We start from the raw sequence: 27,014 nt of genomic DNA on the forward strand, positions 1-27,014 counted from the left end.
AATATTTTGAGTTGTATTTGAAAAGTTTGCTTTTTTATATTTTTGACTTTGGATTACGAGTAATTTGATATCATTAAATATAAAGGGCTTGTTTGCGTAACAAATTATGTTGATGCTTATTCTTTTTTAAAAGTCATTTAGTTTGATTCAAGAGAATATTGTTTTAACTTCTGGACTCAGTTCATTTTCCCATCAGCAATAGCCTTATCTGACACCAGAGGTGGATATAGGCATTACTACATTCTCTGTGTTCTTCGAAAGTTCATTCTCTCTAATTTAGTGAAACGTAGATCTTTTCGTGGCGTAGAACTTTCCACGCTTATTCAGACGATAGAGCTATGATTCATTTTAGTGATACGTACCTGGTATATTCCCATTAAAAAGATGAGTGCCAGCAATTATATTCCACATCATCTAGTTCCTTCATTCCTGGACCGCTGTAATTAAAAGCACATGTTTTTCAAATTTATTGCTGTTTACCCTAAGAAGGTCATTAGCTTAAAGTGCGTGTATTTAATTGCCTGGAGGATTTTTTTCTTTATTTATACAGCCGATATCAATCACTGGCATCGAAATGAGTAATTGAGGGAGATTAATTTCACCATTTCTTCTGCCGAGTGGAAGAAGTGGCATTTACCAGATTGCTTCCCAGACAAAATCGAATTAACCCCTAGGCGACGCAATCTCTTTCCGGGACCTAGCGACTTTTTTCCTGCATAGCTCTACGCATTTCGATGCTTCCTTTTTTTGTGCAAAGGACAGCGAAGTGGTGAGGCTGGCCGCGTACGGGGTGAGCATTCGGGTGGTTACACTAAAAGGAAAAAGGAAATGCGTGTGACCGTGGTAACGGCACCTCCGAGGAAAGAGAAAACAGGGTTTGGAGGAAAGAAGATGTAAAGAAAGCAGGAAGGAGGAGAGGAGGGCGATGAGAGTGAAAGTGGACGTGAGAGCTCCGCGCCGCGGGTGTTTTAAGAAATAACGGCGCCACTGTCGGGAGTTGGTGGTCCTTAAAGTGGGGTGGTCCTTAACCACAAGAGAGAGTGGTGCGGCGGATACGTAGAGGAAATTGAGTGTAAGGGAGGAGTTTACGATGGGAAAGTAGAAAAAAGAGCTGGCCATCAGGAGCGGGAGTAATTAAAGAACAGGAGCCATATCACACTGCCCTGTCAAGGTGACGTGGTTATTAAGAAGGGCTAATATTATTAGAAGTATTCACAATCAGTTTTCAAGTATTTTAATGGCAAGAAGTTTGTGAAATTTCTACCTCTGTCAACTATTTACGTTTTATATCTCATTTATCTCCCCGTAGCGAGAAACTCCGATAATCGTGGTATAAAAGTATCGATCGAGCTCGGAATCATTGTTAAAAAATTTGGCTGGCAAAATATTGTGCATAGCTATGATCTGTAGATGTAATATTACTAACCCAATTGTTTTTACTCAAGTAGTCTGATCCAAATTAAGTTTTAGGAAAAGAAGGTATAACTGACCAGATTGATATGTTACCTTTTAAATTTTCTAATTCTATTGTGCAAAGTAAAACTCCACTGGTTGAAATATTATGCATTGTGTGAAATATCATGAATTATTGTCCCATTGTAATTGCAGTTCCTTGAGAGGTCGAGCTCAGCTGGACGTTAGACCTGATGCTAGCTCTAGGTCGAGCCGGCCTCGACGTTGGACCGCAAAAAATTAAAGCTTATTGTGATTATAAATTAGCCCCTGGGAAGCGTTGTAAATCAGTTGGTCGAGAGTTGAGCGTTTCGGATTCTAATTCTGAGTGAGGCCTTCTGACAACTCCAACAAAAATCCCAAATAAGTGTGAGGTAGCGAAGGGAAAGATTCTGACTCCACGGCCTTAAATGTGTGACATTTAACCTATTGATTAATCTGGCGTAAAAAATACAAGGCAGCCTTTAAGTTCAATCCTTAAGTGATTATAATTATTGTGATACCTTTGTGTAACGTCTCTGCATCGGAAATCAAGTCTCAAGTGAAAAGAGAGCATGTTAACTTGAATTATTGAAAGGGGAGTGCTATGGAGTACTTGAAGATGACTATTTAGGTTGGGAAATTAATTTACGAAAGAAGTTACATTATAATTAAAAATAAATCAAGAAAATGGAATAATTATTATGAGAAGGTAAGTAACAAAACATATACAGACTTTTAAAACGGTCTAAAAAAGAGCACATGTAAAATAAAGCTCAGTTTCCATACTTTAGGCTGTTACTCGTAATAGTCAAGAAAGAACCTACCTCTCGATATGACTGCTGATTTTTACCTGGGTGCGCATTGAAATTATCATATAATGAAATTTTTCATCATCCTACATGAAGGTTGTCAGTTATGGCTGCGTGAGATATTTTTTTGCTTTTATCTCTTTTTGTATTCAATTATTTCACAAACTTAAATAATTATGTATATTGTATTTATATTTACGGTTTGAATATTACATCACTCAATCAACTTACATGATTGTAGAATTTGCATCCTATTTAAATAGGAGAAGGATCAAATCATAGGTTGGGCGTTTCAAGAATGATTGCCTTTTGTTGAATTTCTTGTGTGTATCAGTAACAGGGAAATCAATTGATCTGCACAACTAGAAAACTTATGATAAAAAAATTTACTGCGAGCCTTCAACGAAGATTATGATCAATCGAATACCTCATGAAATTTCGCAAACAATGTTATGGCTGTGAGGAACAACCAAGTGCGAGAAAAATTAGCAGAGGAATTGGCTGTGAATGGCGAGAGCAAAGAAAGGCGAAAATTTGGCGGTAGAGGAAGAAAGAACACAGCAGTAAAATGCTTGAGCCGAGTTATTGCTTGCCGAACGACCCACTCTTTTATGTTTTTCTTTCTACCTCCCCAACATCACCTTGGCGCATGACGTTTTCCTCCGTCCCTCCTTCCACCGCCTTTTCTTTAAACAAAGAGAGAGAGAGTCGTTTCCAGGGATATCTTAGTCTGCCCCTGAAAATTGTAAGGGCGAGAAATTAATGTCTCTCTTTTCACAAAAAAGGATCTCCCACGTCGGGACGGTTGATGAAAAATGGTTTCTGTTTTTATTCTGCTCAATCAAATGATGTCTTTTAATTTCTCCGCTATTATTCAGCTAACTCCATTTTTTATAATTTGTTGTGATTCATTCATATTTTTTATTTAGCCTCGAGCGCTGGTAACCTCAATTCAAGTTGAAGACCAGAAATAACTCGAACTTTTCTTAGCTCACAGCTATAAGCTTTATTTGAAAAAATAGGTGCGCATGAAATTCGTAAATAATTTTAATTAGTTTTTAATATTGCTTTTGTGATAGTGATGATAAAATTTTCTTATAAAAACTGAGGCAAATTTGTGGTTGATTCTCTGACATTAGGCATTAACTTAAGTGTGTAAACTGTATGTAGATTGTTGTTCCATGCTCTTTATCTTTTAATAAAGAACCCTGGGTTGCCCTTGTGAGGGCCTACCCTCCCTTTAATTTTATGCTATCAGTATTATTGTGCGATTTATTATCGTCAACTTTGTGGATTCAACATTACTTAAGTTAATTTTTTTTCGTGTTCAGCTTGATTTTATTCGTATCGCCTATAAGTTTACAATATGCAGTCGAGAAGCTTCCGCTAAAGCTTCCTAAAGTGTGGGACCTTATAACTATAGAAAATTTGCATTAACTTTGAAATAGATACGTTTAATTTTTATTGATTTTTTTATTAATTTTATATTTTTAAAAGGTCATTTTTATAGTTAAAAATAATCTTAAAATAAAGTGATATGTATTATTAGCTCAGGGGTTAAAATAGATTCCTTAGTTACAGCTTCTCAGTCTCATTGAATGGTTGCATGCCTCCCCTTTTCTTTTATTCTTGCGCCAGCATCAGAAAACTTAAATCAAAAGTTTATCCGGCGCTATTATTAAAATCTTATCGGGGAAAATCGTTTCTCAAGAACATTTGTATCGTCACTATTGGTCCGTGATAAATTCGGTTTTCGTTATGAAATAAAATTATTTTTTGAGCAAAATTCAAGCAAGGTAGGTTCACAAACGTCGTATCCTTGTCTTCTTATCAACGTACAAGCCGAAAACTTGTGCACACAAAGTTTGCTGTCCCCAAAAGGGATTCGTGCTGATTCCTGCATGATTTATTATGCGTTAAACCTTGGACCTCGCTTGAATGTAAGAAAATGTGCTGGGTATGACGAAAGAGAAGAAGATGAGGAAAAACGTGGGGAATAACGGGCACGAGACTAAGATAGATCATTAGAAAATCATCAAATGAAAATTATCTCATGCTCTCACATTACGGAACTTGCGGCGAAAATATGAAAAATATACAATGTGTTTGAATCCCCCCACAGAACTTTGGCCCAATGATAACTAACCATGAGAAAGAAAACAGAATTTATCCCTGAACGACAGTGGAGATTTTGATGGAAATACTTTTATCCCCAATGGTGCGTACGTGACATGCAAAATTTCATGAATTAAAGGATACCTCATGTCCTTTTTTTCTAGGAAGGAGTAGTTAACGCATTGAGATTACTGTCTCTTCCTCCGAGCAGATAAATAAGAACCCCCGCGCCCTTGAACCTCGTGGGTAAAACTCCACATCCTCCCCATATCCTCCGCCTTCCCTCTTGAACCCTGGGCGTTCACTAAAGTCGATATCCCCACCACCATGTTCCTTCTGTTCTCATCCTCCCAATCCGTCCTCCCATTCCTCCCGGTTGCATGTCTTCCCATGTTATCCCCCTCACCTTCGTTCCGAGTTCCTAACGCGAGCGTAGCTCAGCAGACCGAAGTGTCACTCGACTCCCGCACCGGAGCCACCGACCTATCGGGCGTAAAAGGAGAGATTAGCAATTTATGAAAAGGGTTTTACGGCGCAGGGCGAGAGGGGTGAGGGAGAAGGGAAGGGGGTAGGGTTTACCTTTTAAGGCTGACAGCGTACGATCGGGCGTCCGTCCGTCTTCAGCTGGAGTGCATCTTGGAATTTCGGCTGCTTCAATTCGGGGGAAACAATCGTCAGCTTTCGGTAGCTCTCATCTACATTGAATTGGTTGTGCATATTTATTGTAAATTGTGATTTATACTGTAAAATGTATTGGGAAATTCCGCTCAATCGGTTATTTTTATTTTTATTTTATTCTCAAACCACCGGATACAGCTCTTATTGGCCATTTTACACCGGGGTGTTCAACAAATGTAACAAGTAAACGTACACAAACAACCATGCCCTGGACCGGGGAAACCTACCCAGGCGGGACTCGAAGCCGTGACCTCTTATTTGGCTGGCGAGAACGTTACCCCGCCGCCACCGAGGCCGGCAAATTATATACAGTTATATAATCACCTATGGCTTAGAAGTGGGTGCTAGATTATAAAAAAACTATTTCGAAGAAAAGTTTTTGAAAACAGTGTATAGCAATCATTTTTGTGACAGCTCATCAAATAATCGTTAATATCCTTCTTTACGCCCGAAATTATCCGTATATTTATACTATTCAGGCGAGTAACCGGTCCAGCAATTGAATGTTAACTAGAGATCAGCTTAAATTTATTAAAAAGTCACTAGAAATTTATCGAGTATTTTATTGATTTTTCTTTTAAAAATTCACTTCCCTGGTGGATTGTAGTTTGAAACGGGATTAAAGTCTCTTCAACTCCAAATCCTTTGGTCCGAAATAGCACTGATGAGCATGCATTGTATCTTGATTCACAATCATCCCTTAAAATTCTCGTCCTGCATTCTGGAATGATTAACTTCTCCTTTTTTCGGATAATTTTATACTTCTTGTGGTTCTTGGCATTATAATAATATTTTTGGGAAAGGCGGTAATTTTCCATTTTAATGTTTTTTGTTTGTGTGTGGGATTCCAGATTTTGTATGCTCAACAATGCCGTGTTACTCAGAGGGATAATATGTCAAGAGAAAAACCGGATATCAACTAGGATAGGATATCAACTAAATTCTGGGGAATAAAAGCTTAAAAAATATGGAATAAGGAAGAAAAGATTTAGTTTCGATCGAATTCTTACACCTATTAAGTAAGGTATCACGCAAACTATAATCAAACGTTTTTGTTACCGTTCATGGAATTCACGGAAATTTGAGGGGATACATAATGGGCCAGGAAAAAGTCAGAGATACTCTTTCATAGAATCAGAAAAATATGTTTGATGATGCGCGGACCAAAGGAACTACTACGCGGTCAGTTCAATGAGATTTTGAATCTTTTACTCAGAAGAAAATTTGCCTAGTCCAACAAAAGATGTAAAAACATTTTGATTCTTCATTTAGAAAAATCAAGGTTTGGATAACATTGCAATGGTGATAATTTTTTGTCAATCGTCAAATATTTATTTGGCCTCCTCAAAAAATTGTAGTTACGCATTCCTCTGATCAGGGCTCATCCACGCCACGGTTGTCTCGAAGAAAATTTTATCGTCATCGAGCTACTCCGATCAACCCCCTCTGCTTGATGTGTCCATGTTAATGTTACACTGTATTTGGAATTTAATTTTCCGCAGTTTTTTTGTAACATGATATTCATTTCTATGTAGCTATTTTTACTAAAAAACTATTAACGTATTTATGTATTATTTAGAAATAGTTTTGTATTTTACTCACCCCTTTTCTTTAATGATGTTAATTATTGGAAGGTGAGAAGGCAAAATGTACGGAAAATGAAGATTTATATCAAAGAAAATCAGGGAAACATGAATGGAATTTGAGTTTTTGAATATTGTAATAATCCTCCGAAGAGATATTAAAAATTTAGTGCATTATGTTGCATGTTAAAATCATACGTTTCCCTCCTTGCATTTTGAAACAGATTGTTTCTGCACGTGTACCCAGGATGGTGTGCGGTAAGTCCGCACCTAAATAGACCAAGGCCATCAGCCGTGCGCGTATTTTCAGCTCAAAATGTAGCCTCATTCCCCCTCCTTCCTCCCGCAAGAAGGAAAACGCATCCGCCCAGGAGAAGAAAGAAAACATTTGCTGACTTGGGCCCTAGAGAGAGAGAGAGAGAGAGAGAGGAAGAAACGCTAATGCGCCTCCTTCCTCCTCGCTCTACCCAGAAAACGCCCTTTCCAACTCCTTCCCTTCTCCCCATTTCCTTACTCTTGCGTCTTAAATCTCTTCCCAGAGACTTTCTGTCCTCCTTATCCATTTCTCTCTCTCTTTCCCATTGCTACCCAAACCCCTCCCTCCCCTCCCACCCTACCTACTTAACCGAGTTTCCGACGCAAAGTGCCCACCCAGGCCAAGACTCCGCTGTATTTTCTCTCCTTATTTTCTCCCCAATCTCGAAAACCTTACCCCTTCCTTTTTTCTTTTACCCTACCGTACCATACCCATACGCCCCCCCATTGCGCGCGTCCAAGTAGTCAGGATAAAAAAAAGAACTCAGTTCTCCTCATAAAGAGAGCAGAGTCTCTCCCTACTGTTTCTTTGGTCCGTCCTCTCCTTCTCTTACCCTCTCTCAGCCCTTGTGTTTCTTTCTAACGTCCTCTCCCTGCAGGACTATTTATCCCCTCCTCCGCCCACCTCGCTAGGTACATCACCCTCCCATTATCTCCTCCCTCGCGTTCCCGGAGGACTTAATCGCCAGACAACTTCCTACCCCTCTGCCTCCCCATTCTCTCCCTGCCTTTCTGTTGTCCACCCTCTTCTTACGGTAATTAGGGGAGAGCGAGGGAGGCCTTCCACCCCCTGCTTTTTCCTGGCCATTAACATTTCAAACCTTTTTCGTTCCCCTCCTCTTCCCACCTCCTCCCATCTCAGCCCACCTTTTAAGGGTAAGGGGCGTGTCTCGCTGCTGGCCGACTGCGGTCCGAGTCAACTCCGCATGCGTATATATGTTACCGTCTTTGATTGTGCACTATACCTTTTATTTCCCATTTTCCTCGTGCACACGCTCAAATGGTTGAGTCGTATTAGTTTTTAATTTTTTTAATATCATGTTTTCGTATGTCCGGCAGGTCAATAAGTAATGCTCTGTTGTTTTGATGTTTTATTCTTACTGGAATTGTAATCATTCAAAATTTGGTGGTCGAATTGAATTCATGAAATCAAGATTTTTATCTAATCGTCTTGTATTTAAGGTTGGAGAAGTTAATAGTAAAAGATTTAACGTGCAAAAAATGAACAGAATTTGTTGTTCCATCCGTTATGCATCCTTGTTGCAGTCACTTATCTTGGTATTGCTTGTAAATTTATAAACTTATGTATTCCAAACCTTTGAATTGATTGGTAGAATGTAAATGCCTTATCAAATTGAGTTTACACGAACGCGGTATGGAGTGATGGGTTTCGTTTTTGAGTAGAACGATGGTTTCCCATTTTAAAGGCATAGGATTATCTCGTATATTTTTGGACGGAGCACAATCCTCAATACTGTGCTTCATGTAGTATCTGTGTGGAATTCAGCAAGAACGATACTTTCCGTCGGTTATAAGTTTATCAAGTCCTTGTCTTTAGGGTATCTTTTAATAGGAGCAGGCAACGGATATTGAAGCCTTCATTCCATTCCCATAATTTTCCTTATGAGCATATTTATCAGTCATCTCCTCCACATGCTATTGGAGTTTGTGATATCCGTCTAAAAATAATAATTTTTACTTCATTCCAGGAGGTGTTGGCGCGAGGAGGAAAATATGCTTTGCATCCTAACGTAAGTACCTGAAACTCATTTATTTCAAACGAATGGAAGAGGATACTTCACTTCTCACCAGTCCTTTTTCGTCTTTTTCCCGTGCCTTATAGCTTGTTACCACTTTAAAATTTTATGGGTTCATGATTTAAACCACGATATTCATTTTACTGTATTTCAACTACAAAAAACTTATTTTCGAGAGAGCTGGGAAGTAAAATTTCATTTTGGTGGTACAGGTAGACAGGTGGTAGATGGATTTACTCCAACTATTCTGAATTTCAAGGGGATTGATCAATTTTTTATATTCCATTCGCCGCAAAAGCTATGGATCTGACGGAAGTGTGTCTTATTAACAATTTCCTCGCCATTAGATTGATTTAGATTTTCAAAAACTGGCTAAAATATTCACTAATTATAAAGTCAATTCACATATTTCCATTCATAGAAAGTTTATTTCTGTTGTTGAAAATCATCCTTACCGTGTTTGCTTTTGGTTGGCAATTTTCGTCATTGCCAACGACAATGCAGGGCATAGATGTGTTGTCTCATAGTTCACGTATTCATGACGGAGCTAAAATAGGTGGACTAGGTGAAGCGTGGTGTAGGGCCGTCTTTGGCCTTCATGTGTGCGCATCATGGTATGAGTGTATTGGGAGAGTTCGGACCACACCCTAGCGTATCCAATGTTTACGAGTTGTGGGATATTACTTGGTCACGCATTATTTACTGCTTGAGTCACCCTATAAGCTCATATCTGCGTGTCACTTGGCTGTTTATATTTTGAATTTTCCTTCCCTCTGCGTTTGCCAAAGGACGAGTTCGAAGTTGCTTCTCTTGCGTCTCTCAAATTGTTCTCTCCTCTGTCAAGACGTTCCATCTCACAGTAACGATGTCTTTGGAGGAGTGCTATGCGATGAAAAATGCGTTCCCTGTATAATTTAGTACCACTCCGTTTTAAGCAATCAAATCTTTCAATTGAACCCGTAGAATTGATAAGCGTATTCTGGTGTTAAAAGAATGCAACGAATATCAACTATTATTTGAAATCTAATATTAAAGTTAGAGTTCTTATCTCATAATCGATTTTGAATAACAAGCTATAAATTATGATGATTTGCATCTCTATTAGTGCCTTTGAAATTACTTTTTTTTTTAATCTTAAAATGGTACTGATATGCGTCTCTCAAATTGTCTCGTATCTCAAAATCGTGGTCTTCAGACACATATTTACCGCAAATATTTCTGTGAATATTGTTTTCAGAGCCTATCCAACCGTAGCGTACCAAATGTATGCTTTGAGTGGAAAATTTAATAATTACGTAAGGAATCCTGGTGACGGAAATAGTTTGTCCTATTTTCGGTTACTTTTAAAATTACATATTCATATTCCACCCTACTATTGGGACACTTTTCATTTCCTTGTGGAAGTTGATCTTGCCGAATTTTTTTTTTTTTTGCCATTAGCATGTGTGAATGCTAAAGTGGTGAAGATCATACGATTAGAGTTTCTGCGATATCCAAACGGATAACACGTACCTTTATCAAATATGTTAAAAGTTTTTTCATTACTACCTTGGAATTTACTTCAGTGTCTTCCGTAAGCCTTTTGAGCGTTATAAGAATCGACGATATTTGGGGGTGACTGGGTTCTTATATCTGACAAAGATGAGTTTCATATTCGTGAATTACTTCCCGGACCTTCCCTTGTCTGCGCCAGACACATCGGCCTTTTAACTCCCTCGAGCGTCTCTTCTAACTGCCCCAAGAACTTTGCTGAACACGCATGTGTCAACTCTTCACCACTCACAAACACGCCTTGCCCATTTCTATCTGCTTTAGTAGCTGTAAGCGAAAGGTACGAGGGTAAGCGAAGAGATAGTGGCAAAGGACGTGGGGCCAGGGGACATGGCATAGGCATTTCAGCTGTATAAACCATGGCTTGGAGTGGGAAATACTCTGGAGAATAGTACATACAAGGGAGAAAGGATTAGACCTCGTAGCCGAGATGCAGCTCCTCCTGCTTTTGCCCCCGCTTGGGAGAGAGAAAAGGTTTAAAACGACTTCATAGGCAGACAGGACTGCTTACGCCTTAAAATATGAAAAAATAAGGGTTCAAATGCCTGCATGAGAGTAATTTTGGTTAAGTGATCTCAGATTATAGAATAAATTATTCAATGCAAACACGTAAAATGTATTGCTTTAAACTCATTTTTGGTATTATTATAAATCCGTTTTAACGGTTGATGGTGATGAAGGATGATTTCAAGCTTAATTTATAGCATTCAGTGAGCTCCGATAGAAAAAATGGGATTTTTCCCTTAATTTAAACTGGAAAAATATTTTACGGGTTATTGGAAATGATATACCTAAATATCTTATTTTGCCTACATCATATATCTCATTTACGCAAAACCAATTTTGAATATGACGCTGAAATTGTAATGATACATATTTTAAAATAACATACTACTATAGAGCTTATATATAATAGCGGCTGCGATCACGTTCAAGTAAACTAATGCAAAATTTTGACACATCTAATTTTATCACAGTTAACGGAGAGAAAAAAGCTAACATATGTTGCAGAGCCATAAAATTTAGATTTAACCCAAGTAACGTTGCTCGTACAACTACACACCAAGCATATAATCTCATTCAGCATATTAAATTTTCTTGATAAGAAGCTATTTCTGAATCTTGGTTATGGGGCCATAAAAATCTGGGTTGTTCAAGCATAAATTTATTTATTCGTTTGTTACGCATCTTAAAGCTGCCAATGAGAAACTTTTTTAATCAAACTAGAGGAAGAAGGATATAAATATCTCAGTGACCCCTATAAAAACTATGTACGTATCTCTTCGAATTTCGGTGAAATAGAATGTACCAAAACCATGCATTCCCTTTCGATGTTATATCAGAGTAAGAAAATCATGGTTTTGCATGGCTTAAATCGCCAAAAAGTTGTGCTAATTGAAATTCTAACTCTAAAAACCGTCAGAGAAAGCTGTTTCAAGAGATAATCGCATCCAATTGTAGATATCTGAGTAAGAGTATACACCATGAACGAGCCTCCCCAAAAGACAGCAAACCCGGTCGTGGTGGGCGTGGTACACCGTTGCCACCGTGAGTTTGGTCAGGTGAATTAACAATGGTGGGGTCGGACCATCGGGGAAAAAACAAACAAAAGTGACGGAGAAGAGGAAATGGAAGAGAAGTCGTTGGGATCGTGAACAAAGCTGAGCAAAGGGGTTTCGGCGGCTTGTCGGGACATCGTAAAAGGGTTGAGGGACACGGATGGTGTTGAATTAAATGTGGAGCGGTGGGATTGAGGTCTAAGGGGGGCTTGTGTGTGTGTGCGTTTGTGCGGATCGATGTTCCATTAGCTCCGCCGAGGAGGAAGTAGAGGCGTTTGGTAGTGGTGCTTGCGGGGCGCCGAAGGAAATAGGTAGCGTGGGACGGTGGTGTGAAGGTAAGGGGGCTGGGGAAGGGGGTTGGCCGGAAGGAATTTCGGAGGAGAGACTGCAGGAACGTCGGCTAACCGCCGATCGTTCCTCGTTTGTCACCGCAAACTCGATAGTTGCCCCAACTCCTCTAACCTATTCCTCCTTTTAGCCTCTCCCTCCCCAAACAACGTCTCCGCCTAGGAGGCAGCCGGTACGCGGTGGTTATTTTTTCCCGGCGTGCCAATAGAAGTGCTTCGCCGTGCATGTTTCCAACGGGAGAGTTGCATTTTCCCACACCCTCTCGTCCTAATGCCGCAGAGTCGGTGGTGGTAAGCTGGAGGTGGGAGGCAGTACCGGGACGCCTCGGAGGCACGAGGAAGGTGGCTTGCGCTACGTGAACATTTGTCTTCCTACCCTAAGTTCCCTGCCGATTCAATGCGGCGTCTGTAAACTCCCAATCCTTTTTATTGGGAGGTCTAATCGGCCGCAAGTTTCTCTCATCTTACGTCCACAATTGTGGGGTATCCATCTTGCCTATCAAATGATTAGATATTTACCAGGATTTTGTGATCATGGAACTCGTATGTGTAGTTTTTTCTGACCCTTGAGAAGACCGTTTTATACGAGGCTCTTGTATTGGTATATACAATCTCTTCCATGGAAGAGTGCGCGTTTTTCTTAGTTTTAAAATGGGATGGTGTACTTATCTTGAATTATATGTTTACATTTGTTATGAAAACAATCTTATTTTTCTGTGAAAAAGTCTGGTCACATTTTCAAATTTATTTAGGCAAGTAAAAAAATATAATTTTCATGGAAAAAATTATTCAAGAGAAGTTTTCGAGACTTGAATGAGTGCTGTTACACAAGCAACGATTCAACGCTATTTCCTCGTCTATAGCCATAATTTCTCTGTGCGTTTTGGCAGCATTTAACGCGACGATCATATTAGCTTGGGTATTATACGCTTGATGTCTTTCGTGATGTCATTGATTATAAACTATGGATTTTTTGCTTTTAAAATATGGGATAAAATATCAATGAATTCATTTTCTCAAGTATCTACATCAGAGTTTAGCAACCTCAGTTACTCCACCGATTGAAGATTTTATTTCATTCACGCATAATTTATGGTTGAGAAATATACCGGTAATGATGGCTAATTTTTTGCGCGCATATGGACGGATATTTTTTTCTAAAATTGTTTTCAAGGAAGCTGAAAAGGATGAAAATAAGGTATCATAATCTAAAAATTCTCGACAGTCGTTCGAGAGAAATACTTAGCTTATGATTGGCTTTGTGGTGCAGAAATGACGCTTATCACTCCATGTAAAATTGAAATGTTACTTTTGATGGAACAAGGGGGATTGGTATCAAAGTGATTGTAAGGTGTGTGATTATGCGATTCTTAGCTTTCGCCCCACTTTCAAAATGTGCTCGCTACATTTGCGAAGAGAGCATGGAGGATCCGGGAGCTGTTGATGTACTCTGTTGATGAATGATCGATTGCACAAGCTGCGAGAGCGGAATGCATCATTCATTGGTGCAGCCTAAGACTTTTATCACCGACAGACACTCGTCCCAAAACCATGTTGGGTCACGAGGACTCGGAAAAGCATTTACGTTTTCCAATGAATCATGGTGGTACCATCTAGTTTCATTCCCGCTCTGCTATTCTCGGAAACATCCGTTATATCTCTCATAAATTCTCTGGCGTTTCTGGTTTGGAACCTATTGACCCAAATTGAATTCACGCTCATGAATGAAATCCGCCTTGCATAAATTATGTGGAGGAGGAAGTTTCTATGCATCATTATTGGTGAATATTCCATAGTTTTGGGAAGAAATACCTCGATATTGTAGTCGTTCTCTAGCCTATCGTAGTACTAAGAATTCATGCTATTTTGAGATAGCAGTCCCGTCATTGTGATCTTAATGAAATCTGAAGATATTCGCATAAGCACATTTTCAAATGTACTTGTTAGCATATAATGAGTACCTTTTAAATCACGTTTTTTTTTTCAATTTCATGACCACGACTGCAAACGATGAAAAATATTTGTTCGTTTAAAGCCTACTGAACTCGCCTAGAACATGATAGAATGATTCTTCACTCTTTTTTGAATTGGTACTACTTTTACCTGGAGTATCACTGGCTTCATCAGAAAAAAATGAAAATCCTATTCAATCGTTTTAAACCCATTAATTACTATAAGGAACGACAACTTTTGAATTTATTAGAGAACTAATGATAAACTTAAATTCGAAGTAGGTCATGAAGAAAAACATAATGGTATTTATTACAATCGATTGATAATTTTCCGTTAAATAATTTTGCATTCTCCTTATTTTACTGGGTGAAGGAAAGCAGAGCAAGTTTATCAATTACTGTCTACTTAAAGTGTACCCAAGATCTTTAGCACAGTTTTGGGCCAGGGTTTCACTTTTTTCCTTATTTTTTTTAATCGACGTCAATAAGAAAACTGTGCCTTTGGTTATTTGACCTGATTAAAGAGGTGTTTGTCTTGCAGTATATTTTTCTTGGAAAGTAACCCCGACAGCCTCTTGTGGAAACGTATAGATTTCCTCTGACCGAACGAACTGAACACGCAAGTGATTTCAACCTAAGTCGGTAGAATTTGGTAATGCTCCAATGAGAGATGGCCAGTGAACTTTACTCAAGAGTTTTGAGGTCAAACTTTCCCCAAACTCGATTCATTAGAGCTTGGGAGGTATCGGTGAGGGAAATCTATTCTCACCCGAATCGCGAGGTGGCTGGCTAGATGCATGAGGGAACGTCGGGGAAAGCACGAACCGAGCTAGTAATTTGATTGGTGGGCCTACAAACTCTCCCGCTATCCTTATTATTTGACTCCACACCCTGTTGGGAAACAGTTCGGTCATCGCCTGCCTATAACTCCTCCTGCTTGCCGAATAAATATAATGGATTTACTCTACATAACTGGGCAAAATAAAATTTAGATTATTTTTAAACCTATTCTCAGATATTTCTTCTAACTATCGTTATTTACACATCTCCTCATCCGTCATCTTGATTTTTCCTTGAGCTGGAATGATATTTCCACGCCTAAGTTAGTAACTTGAAGTCTCAATTTTAATGTAATTATGTAACTAGCAAGATTGCGTCTTATTTTTTTATGAAAATATTTAGGAGTAAATATATTCCGAGACAATATGCAGATACACCCATGGCCCACAACTTTCGAATAAGTGCTAAGCTTCATAATTTTTGAAAGGCTATATTGGAATAATTCTTTCAATATGTTATATCGAAATGTTCTCAGTATGACGCTAAGGCTATATATATCACCACTCAGAGAAGAAGATTCATTACTCCCCACAATTTCAACGACGAAGGTCATCTCCTGAACTACTTAAGCTAATCCTACCTCCAAGGCTTTATTTTGGAGAAGTTAATTAAGAATTTAAAGAAAAAATTTAAAATGCCAATTAGTTCGAATAGGGAAACGAAAAAAAGTAAATGTTAACTTTAAGTCAATTCCGTAGTCAACACGGACAAATGTTGGCTTTTCCTTAGCTTTTACCAAATTGCGTGTTACGATGTTTCAAAACAATAATTTCTTGACCAATATACAGTGTTCAGGAAAGAGAGCTTAACCTTCCTGCGATGTGACAGTGGTGGCGAGATTCCAGGGCGGGCTCACGGGGTTGGGTCTGTATACTCTCGCTTTTCACCTCTGCACCACGGAAGGGGGAGGACATGGAAGGAGAAAGGAAGGAGGCGCCGTCGGGATAGGAGCCCGACGACGCCTTCAAGGAGTGGTTAGGAGTGGAGTGGAAGGGATGAGGAATCCCGCACCATCACAGAGGCGGGCGGGTCCAACTACTAGTGAAACCATGATTTAATGTTTCTAGAGAAAAGAAAAAATTCCCTATGAGAAGGAAATTTCTACAATTTTCCGTAGATAAGAAGATTGCAACGTGACAGTAAGATAGCCATAAAATAAAACTTATACTTTAACATTTACACTTTTCTGTTTGTCACTTGCGGAGAGAAATAAAATGTTTGTGGCCGTACAAAGTGTTCATTCTTGATGAAAACATACTTCATCCTGCTTTTTAAAGGAATATGACCTTGATAGATATCAGCAACGGTGCATCGCAGTGAAAGGTACACTCATAACAAACCTATCTCTTTTTAATTAACGAAAATATGGGTCGAAATGATATTAAATCGTGATCCTGAGGTAGCACGACCCTGACTTACTTTTTTTTAAATCGATTTCCGCTAGTTCTATTTTAATATTTTGATTTTATCCATGCTCCTATCTTCCCAGCGTAGCTTTATTAATTTCTGTATTCAGCGTCATTCGCTATGCTTGGTGAATAAATTGCAATGGCAAATTATTGGTAATTCAAGCGCACGGTGCGGCGGGGCGCTTTAATTAAAAGCATCATTTCAGTTTCCATGGATATTTCCCTTTGAAAAACATTCCGAGATTTACTGGATATCTATTCACGCAAGCACGATGAATTCCCAGATAAGCTTTTTTTAACTTAACTTTTAAATTGTGCATCCGGATTATAATTATGAATCGCTGCTCCATCTAAGAGCGTATTCGTAAGGCCATTGAAAATGGAATCTATTTTTCATCTTCCAGTGGGTAGTCAGTGGTAATGGTCAGTATAGAGCATAGGAGGTTTTATAAGGTTAAATTGGAATAAGGGGACTTCATCAAATGTAAGCCAGACATAAGACTCATAATTACTTTATAAATCACAATCAATATTAGCAGGGAGACTAACATCCTTCAGAAATCTGGAGAATATTCTGCTATATCGGCGACGACAGATTTTTTCTTCGGTTGAATTGTCAATCATCTATTAATGCTTTTTCATCGTAGTTAGAAAAAGAAAACTTAAATTATGTATGGTTTACTAATTCCATTGTAAATTTTCTTGTTTTTAGTGGTCATTATCTTTTTCATTTCTCAAAATTCGAAGTGCCATATCCGGCTTTTTCGTTACTATCATATCTCATATAGATTTAGGCTGCATTCACTGCACTTCAGCGCTTTTCTTCTTTACCCTCAGTCACATATTTTTAAGTTCAGCTTCCTATGAATCTTGAATTTTCTTTAGTAGAATTCTTCTTCAGCCAGGATTCAGTTTTGTGTCACTTCCAAGGAAACAAAATTGTTATTACTATGTAGCAATTTATATTTTAAACATTGAAACCAGATGTACCCTATGTGGATAAATTGGATAAGATTCTATGTGGAAAGGAAAATTTAACCAAAGCTTCCTGTGAAAATTTTAGTAGTCCTTCATCGTTGATAGGTATATATCCATTCATCCACCGTTTCCATTGATTTATCATCTACCTTTTAATTTATCCTCAATGAGGCATGTGATGTCTACTGAAGGTCGTCCCCGTTACTAAATAGGACAACCAATCTTATCACGCCATCCTGTCATGTCAAGTATTGTATTTTCTTTGATTGTAAAGGCTTTTCACAGCAGAAAATTTGAATAGGAATTATAATTCGATGTATGGATTCGATTTTGACACTCGCTGGTAAATAAGAAAATCATAAAAAATTTTAGACCCCTGTAAAAGACACCAGCTTGATCGAAAATTCGGTACAGTAGTTAATATTCTTGCAGATTTTCGAGGGGAGGAGGCCACTGTCCAAAAATCATAACATTTAACGGAAACAATTAGTGATAAGTTGTCGAGAACATTCGGCTCTGATTGCCTTGAAGGGGTTTATAACCTTGTTTTTACTTACCGTTCGTGACGCAAAAAGTTGGTAACAAGTGCTTTGCTCAAAACTGTGGTATCTTTATACTTCAAAATCCGTTTAAATCAGAAATAAAAACGTCTTTGGTGAGCAACCCTTTTTAGTTGTGTGTGTCAATTATAATTCCACTCAAGGGAACTTCTCCATCTCGAAAAAGTTCATCTTTTCTTAAAATATTAAGTAATTTAACTTTAACTTCTGAATGAATAATTATTTTGTCGTAAATACAGCTACAACACTTTGATTTAGTGAGTAAATAGCTATGAATTAAGTATACGAGTATGTGTTAAGTATATGTTAAATGTCGTACCTATCACTCTTTGAGTATATAGGCAGGTTTTCAAAAGGCGCGTTTGGTTCGAGGTCGCTCATTGTATTTCGTCATGGATTTCCCGCGTGATGACGCATTTACCAACCATAGTTTACCGCGCGGAAGCATGGTTCTCTCGATGGGACAGCGATGAATAATTAATGCCCTCCTCGAAGCCGGTCGCCATATGCTGTTAATTAACATCCAGCCCCCCATTTTCATCCTGTTCCATCGAGAATGATATGAAGGGAGGGAGGAGCTTTGAGGGAGACGGGAGAGAGGGAGAGAGAGGTTCCTTCGGACACGTGTGAGGGAGCCTTTCAGGAGCAAACACTCACTCCCGTTCCGCGAACGACTACCCTCCCTCGTCCGCATTAAACAGTGGCATTCGTTAAAGCGTAAGAGACCTCTTAATTGAAGTGATTTTAATATTGTACCCTTCCTGCAAGAGAGCAGGCGAGAGCGCGCGTGGCAGTTGAATATTTTAAAAGAGCCGGCGCTTAATATTTGAGCGATTGTCCTCGCGTGTGTTTGTACTGCTTCTCTCCTCCCCCCTAATTCCCTTTGCTTCCTCCTTTCGTTTTCCCATTCCCTCCCTCGCACACCGTTTCCTGGGTCACGGCCAACGACGTTACGCACCCTGTCGCAAACACGCACCATGCCTTTCTTCCCCATTTAACCCTCCAACCTTTGCATTTCTTTCGTTGCTCTCAAGTCTTCACACCTCGTCGAGGAGTTCACGAATGCAATCCCAACGAGGTCTTGAAAGCAAAGTGCGGAGGAAGGCCGTGCCCTCAGTCAACACTTATTTGACAGCTTAATTGCGTTCTGCCCGTCAATTAATGTAGAATTGCTCCCATCTCGTAATCTTGCTCATTTCTGATGTACTTCATAAAATAAAAATTCTTTTTCTCTTCCACACTTTATTTTAAATAGTACGACCCGGGTTTCTGCATATCATGATATCATCAGGTACAATTCGGTGGGTGGCTCGCACTTAAATAGGTAACCGTGGGTGGAGGGAGGGTATGGAAAAAGAGGGGTGGGAAGGAACATTGATGACGGGTAAAAGTGTTTTTCAAGAAAGGGGGTGGGGGAAGGCCTTGGTCTGGATTGCATAGGCGAAACGGCAAAGGAAGAAAGGTAAAAGGAAAAAAGGGGGGGGGGTTCTCAAAACTTTTAAAAAACATGAGGAAATCAAGATTGAGGGTCGTAGGGGGATGGCAGTGTGACAGAAAGTAATGGTGACTGGTAGGGGAACATATGGTCATCACAAAATTCACAATCTCAAACTGTTCTAAGAAGTCCATTTGCGCAATTTAACTATTTATTTTTCCCGATTAATATGCCTCATCGAATTATTTCTCCTGTATACGGTACATGTCATCTTCCAGTACCTTTCTGTGGAGTTTTAAGAACCTCCCTCTTGATAAAAACAATAGAATAAGATTTTATTTGATGGATTTATTCAATCATGATAGTGGCGCAAACTTAAATAATATTCTACACTTTCGCGTGTGCGTGTTTGTGAATTCTTCATTATGGTACATGTTCCTTATAATTTTCTAAATCTATTCTAATTATTCAAAATGATTATTAGGGAAGAATTATTGCTTATGTTGCAATGAATTTTAAGCTTCTCAATACATTTTTGCTATGCGTAGCTTATTCAATGCTTAGTGCTTTCTTAAACTAGTTCATTATTTATTTATTTATTGTTACATTTTTATTACCCATTATTAAAACTGTGAGTTAGTGTTTCTATCAGATTATTTGGCAAGAGAAAAATATTGAAATACGAGGCCAACATATCAGTTGTAATTTTTATGAATATGATGGCAGTTATGTATATAATTGGAAATCGTTTTAGAAGTAGAGGGAATATTTTGATAAAATACTTAGATTAATTTCTTGAAAAACGTAATTAATATTTATTTTCGGGAGTATGTTCTTCTTTCATGGACAAATTTTATGCAGATATGAACAATTCCTCCATTGCTTACTGAAGGTATATATATTGCCGTACTTTTGATAAGATTTAAAATACAATGGCTTCTAAAATAATATGCCGTTAGTCGACAACTTTGATAACAAAATAATGAGAAAGCAATAAACGCCAAGCCTAACCCCGTGAATCAGGAAGTATTTTACTTCGTAGCATTTATCATGATAAAAACCTTATACTGGAAGGTCTAAGGCTGAACACATTAGTTTTTTGGATGAGCAAATTTGATGACCCTTTTTCTCTGATGTGCTTTGCGTGGAGTTGGTAACTTTGCGTTGGAAGGAATGCTATGGGAGTGTCGCCGCCTGTACGGTACCGTTGCTAGCAGAAAAAAGTAAATATTTTTTTTATGCGAAAATAAATCTACGTTTGTTTCCCCGCAGTAAAAAAAAAGTGGTCGGTATTGTGTGCAATAAGCGTTTTTGTGTCGGCAGGGGAAACACACCGGTCGTTTTTACGTTCAAACGCTTTTGTTTACTCTCGTTATCACCACAAAAGGTGAATTTTTTTCCCAGGAGCGCGAGGGGGTAATTCGGGAGCAATAAAAATAAAAATATACCGAGAAATAAGCGGCCGCAGGCATTGTATGGGGCCTCGCGCGTGTAGAATTCAATTTCCATTAATTACGCTTTGTTTCAGCGTGTCTGTTTTGAGGACTTTTTTGTGCATTGTTGCTCGTTTGTTTCATCTCTTCCGCACGGTTTTCGTGAGTAACTGATGCGTTTGCAAACGAGCAATTTTTGAATTTTTTTCCACGAGATAAGCAGATTATAGAAGACTTTTGAAGAGTCATTTTAGCGGGCACATTTTGGGATGATTATGATGCCGAAGCACGCAGCCATTTCACATGGTTTCCGCGCTCGAAAGATTATTGCAATGAAAGCATTCCAGCTGGTTTGGGGTTGCAATATAATCCAAGGGCTCTCACTCCGAAATTTACTCGGATATTAATTTTCATACCCATAAATTTGATTTTCATAATTTCTGAAACGAATCGTAATTGGATATGGCAATAATGTCTTGTGTTTCACGTACAGTTAAATATTTCCCATTTGATTGAATCATTATTTCTCATAAAAATACTTAACGAACACAATACTTTGTTAATTGCGTGCCGCGAAATTATTAGATTATATCGCAGTTGTTTTTGTTAATGTGCAACGAAAGTGGTACTGAAATTTAGTGATTTTTAGTGACGCACATCCGTTCCGTAAATGCACTGTAATTTTTGGGAATTCACGAATCTAAAAAGTGTTTTTTATTGAATTTACAGAATTGACTACAGGTATTTCTGGGACGGTAATTTAATCGGCCTATTCAAAATTATTGCCCTCAGAATAGCATTGTAATTTTTTACTAGTTTTCAGTCCTTTAAAAATCCAAAAATTTGAGTTATTTACCTTGTTATTTTATTACCACTTCAATCTATTTACTTCATTGCGTTACATGCCTCGTAAGCTAAAATCGGAAGATTTCTTCCTGCCAGCGAACGTTTCTTTACCTCATTATATTAGTAAACTGCTCTAATCGGAAGAGTAATCATATTTACGCCCAGCACCCAACACAATGTCAATGAAAATGGAACTACTTATCTAAAGCCTGAATCACACGATCATTTTTTTTCGACGCGAAAGTGATCACTATGGCGATCACTGCGCAAAATGATCGTCGCCGGCAATTGTTTTTCGCGATCGCGATGAGGATTCCCATCGCTATTTTTCATCACTCGTCCGGTCGCTTTTTCCGTCGCTAAAACCGTCACTAAAACCCCATATCAGCAAATCGGAACGCATTCCCCTATGGAGCGATTGCAGCGCACCGTTTGACAATTGTGGGTACGACATAAATAAACAAACACGCAATATAATCTCGTGATGTGGGTCCTATGACAACGAGCTGTGTTATTGGTAATGATGCGAAAAGCGACGGCGGGAGTGACCGTGTGATTCAGAAAAATGATCACAAGAGCGATTGCTTTTCGCGACGGGAAAAGTGATCTCGATAGTGATCACTTTCACGACGAAAAAAAATGATCGTGTGATTCAGGCTTAAGTGTCGGTGCCACAATTTTTTATCATGCCTATTATCTCTAGTTTTCAAACCTGAGTTGATTTCTGTTCTCAGGGCTGTTGTCAGGTGCGTGTGATCGAGAGTTATTTATACCCAATATTATTCGTCAATTTTTGGTCGGTCTGATTGGAGACCATATGACTTTTGCATGGGAAAATCGTATTGTTTTTAGTGTAGATTTCCAGGCGTGGATGAGCATGTTTTCCGCATTGTGATTGAAGTTCTTTTCCTCCTATCAAGTGAGTATAGATAAAGCGCAATCTCACAGACCTGACATCATCTCCTTGGATGGAAACCGACTCATTTACCGAAACGTCGACGGCAAAGTGATTATTGACCCGGTGGAAAACCCTACTAGCCTTTTACAGAGATAGTATTTCCCTTAAGTTTCACTTGTCCCTCTTTTTCCCATGCGTTTGTCACCTTCCCTCTTTTTTGGGCCTTGTCATTTTTTTTTACGAACAACATTTCCTCTCTGCGTTTTGACCTGCTTTTTCTTCCATCTACTTCTTTCGGTCACATGTCGTCCCTTCACCCTGGAGGCATCAGAAACATTACCTTGTGTCCCTCGGACAACAAGGCCTCTGCGGGCAGTTTGATTAAAAACAAATGTATCGATCTGCCAGTACCCGGAAAAACGGATCAGGGGTGAACGGGTAAAAAATGTGGGTTTCTGGGGAAAAAATGGGATGAGTGAGAAACGGAGCTGAGTAATAGGAAGAGATGGGAAGAGCGAAGAGCTAAATTTCCCTCGGTGTCTGTGAAAACCCGGTAAAAGAGAACGGTTGAATCAACCGCAATTGAATGATTTTCTCGTGCTGAGCACTTTGATTTTTTGAATTCGTCGGTGGAAAAGTCTAGTGCTGGGAAATGTTGTACGTACATGCGGTAGAAATTTGTTTACATCGATATAAGATGTTAATTTTTGTCGAAGAATGTTGGGGTAAACTGAGTTTTATTAATACCCGAGCTATGATAAATATATTCGCCTCATTCACTCGCCGATGTTTCATTTTGATATATCATACAGTTCTCCTCTTTGTATTTGGCCAAAAAAGAGGTTAAGATTTCTTGACTAAACAATTTTTCATAACATTCTTTTCCTTGATTTTAAATCTTCGTAAAATGAGAATAGTGACAATGCCCTTTCAACTTGGTCCTTAGCTATGTAATCTTGTAACTATAGCTTTAAATAATGTTTGTTTACTGATCTGCAAGATTGAAATAATAGGACACTTCACTTGCTCTCGATGAGATATTTTTTCTTGATGGTTTTCCCGTTTGACAATTTATACATATTATCTTTCTTGATAGAAAGAGTATACTCCTGTCAAAAGTTTTTGATTATTTTCTCCACTTTGGAAATTTTACTCAGACTTTCCGCATTGTTATTTCAATCGTTAATTCTCTAATTAGACAAGAAGCGTCCCGTTGAGCAAAGAAATACGTTCTCTGAAAGGTATCCATATGATATTCTTTTTTCCGTGGATCTATCGCCGAGAACTGTGGTAAAAATTAACGAATACGCTAAACGATCGAAAATCGGCGTAATTGTGAGCGAGAAACGCGTCGATTAACTTTGCGTGAGACAAAAAGATAGATCATGGAGGTGGTTTTGCGTTGCGGAGACGAGGAGGAGGTTGAACTGCGAGTGGAAATTATGGGAACGAGGGAGAGGAAGGGTAAAGTATACAGTCAGAGAAACGGAGAGAACGAAGCCTTTAGTACGGGTATGTGTTTGAGTGAAAAAATAGTAGGAGAGGGTGGGAAGAGAGGTAGCCTTTACAGTGAAACCGGGAAATGAAAAATATGCCTCATCACTCATTCGTCCTTTTTTCTCCCTCGCAGACTTTTTTATTCCTCGACTCTCGCCCACCGTTTTGCGGACTGTTCGATGGTGTTCCCGGGATGAGGGAGGTAGCGCATGGTCACGGGGAGGAGAAAGAGAGAAGTTTCTCTGAAGGGACGAGAAATATATATCAAACGCGTGCGCGTGAGATTGTGCATAATGGCGCGGTTGTATTTTTCAATTTTTCCCCGCTCACTTTCCTTCTCCCTTCTCGCCTCTCCCCTGAATTCTTCACGTGAATGTGTATTTTTTCTTGTTCCCTTACTTTTCCTCTTTTCTGTCCGAAATGCACAAAAAATATATATGCCTGCGTTGATGTTTTTTTGGCACGTTCCTGGTCACGCTCTCTGTTTTTGCGGGACCTCTTGTGGAATAGAAAATCACGCATCCAATTTCACGGGCCATATATAGAATGACGTGCTTGTCTGAGGAAAAAGTCAGTGACTGAATGACTGACGTCTTGTGGAACTGGGAAAGAATCGAGGTGGCTCCTTCTTTTTGCTGGGTCAGGATCATTCTCGACACCGTTTCTGGTTCTGTGCAGAAGGCATGATCTGATCTTGGTATTGCCTCTAATCTTTAGTGGGAAAGGTGGCAAAATAATGTATTACATCAAAGGGATGGATGAAATTCTCTCTTCCAAAATCACTCATTCTCCATTTTGGGATTGATAAATGTCTTTATTGGAGCGAGATCAACGCCCCAATAATTTCTCTTCCTCCATATTAATAGTCCCTTCTTCCATAAATTTTCCGTATAATGCAGCTATGACTGATTATAAAATATGCTTTAAATATGGCACTACTTTTCACGTAAATTGTGTGGGAATTTATTGCTGGGCTCAATTTTCTATTTCGATCTAGTATTTGCGTTTTGATTCAAGAATCATTATCCCTGTCGTCTAAAAGCTGATCCTTGTCACTTCTATTCTCATCTCTCTTTTGCTTTTGTCCTCAACTCAGCGCATGTATTATATTCCATACTACTGCTTACATTACCAAAACCTTCCCACTTGTCAATTCACCTTGTACTTGTTTTCCTCATCCTAGTCCGCATCTCCGTGTATTCCAACCCCAGTTTTTACATCTTCCCCAGTGTACATATTTTACATCCATGAAATAGATGCCTTCATATTGATGCTTTTGTAGATGATTTAAAGGTATTTTTGTTTCTACTTTCATGTGGGTATTTTTGCAGAGTGCAACTTATTCGTGAGCGTGGGCCAACATTCCTGAGTTTCGTGAGCGAACTATTTTAATATGACTGGTTTGCAAAGGATTTTTGTATCCGCTGGTGCATCTGTTTACCTTATATTAGAATGGTGGTATTATTTATAGCATTTTGTGTCCCTCGTTTTAGTTTTCTATCTCCATTATATCGACATGAATGGTGCGCGAATCAATCCTTCAAAAAGTTTTATTTTTTTCATTATGTAATTGAGTAACACATGAAAATGTTCCAGTGTTCATGATAGTTTCTTTTTCTGTTATAGTGATATGAAAACCATGCATATCTTTGTCCATCCGCAGCTTAGTATTAAATATTTGTATTAGATTTACATAATTTCTATTCAGAAAAAAGTAAGGAGATGCATGGACATTTTCTTGATATGCTGATGATTTTTGGGTTCTATGGGAGGCTCTATACGTATATAATAACGTATATGTGCTAAAACATTTAAGAACTAATATTTTAGTGATTGTTTATAATTTTTAAAATGTGTTGAAATATTGTCTTCAGCTACGACGTCATACAAAAAGTGCGAAAATATCTCTTCAAAACGCATGTACTATTTTCATCTGAAGTTGCACACTAGGATATCGATTCGAAGGAATGATGAATGAAAGTTTGTAGTCATGGTGTAAGTGCTCCATGTGAAGGGAAAAACAGAAAGTGACGGTGTTTTAAAGGGTGCGATGGTAAGGTTCCTCCTTTGCGATGGCCTGTTAGGCCTTTCGTGGGGATTCGGAATGCCTAAGGCTGCGACAAAAGTGCGAGTGGGAGAGAAAATGGACGAGATGATGTGGTGACTGGGAGGGAATGAGAACGCTATAAGGGAGAGTGGGCCCCACACTCTGGGGGTGGAGATGACTCGAAATAAGGATGCCGCATCGGCTAAAAATTATCGAATCGACGATTTCCCGATGTTCATATCAGCATTTAATACCTACTCGCGTAAAATGGATGACTTAAAAAACAGCATTTTTATTTTTTTCCCTCCCTCTAACTACATTCGTCATTGGCGCTACGAAATGGTGCATTTATCGGTAGAAATAATTATCAGAATAATGGTGAGCTTTTCGAATCGGTATGCGATCGATTTTTTGCCCCTCCCTCTCTGATAAGTGCTATGGAAAGACGATATTCTATTTCTTACAGAAGCGATGGATTCACTTATCATATCATAAATCACAAAACTAAGAAAAAATTTTCTCGCTAGGAATGTGCGACTACTTGAAAATTTGAGTCGAGAGTAGTAGTTAGTACTCGACGCGAGTACTTCGAGTAATATGACGAATGTCGAGTCGAGTAGTTTTTGGTTACAGAGCTGTCGATGCCAGTGCGATCAGAAATCGAATGACAGGAGGCAATATCGTGAAACTCATATATAATATCGTTTTTAAAGTCAATAAGTCGTTTTAATTCCTTGGCCTGGTAATTTCAGCTTGCTGTCTACGTAGCAGTCCACCGCTTTAGTATTCGACTTGGGCGCTGAATATCTTGTAGTCAGCCGCGGCGGCCGACTGTCTTCCGACCTGGCGGCGTAATTGGAGTGGATCGCTGCATCGCGCATACCTTTTTATGCGATACTTTTAAACCCTACCATACTTTATTGGCGCAAACGGCGAGTGAATACGTTATAATTATTAGGATTTCTATGGAC

At 38.9% G+C, this 27,014-nt stretch overlaps 1 protein-coding gene across 2 annotated transcripts in view; it reads left to right on the forward strand.

Moving 5' to 3' along the window:
• LOC124170692 overlaps positions 1-27,014 on the forward strand; it is a 966,542-nt gene that overhangs the window by 218,512 nt on the left and 721,016 nt on the right. For both annotated transcript variants that reach the window (XM_046549599.1, XM_046549607.1), the window contains exon 2: positions 8,644-8,685. The gene's annotated coding sequence lies outside the window, so the exon portion shown is untranslated. The remainder of the gene's footprint in view (positions 1-8,643; positions 8,686-27,014) is intronic.

Source organism: Ischnura elegans, chromosome 1, assembly GCF_921293095.1.
Source record: "Ischnura elegans chromosome 1, ioIscEleg1.1, whole genome shotgun sequence".
Taxonomy (NCBI): Eukaryota; Metazoa; Arthropoda; class Insecta; order Odonata; family Coenagrionidae; genus Ischnura; species Ischnura elegans.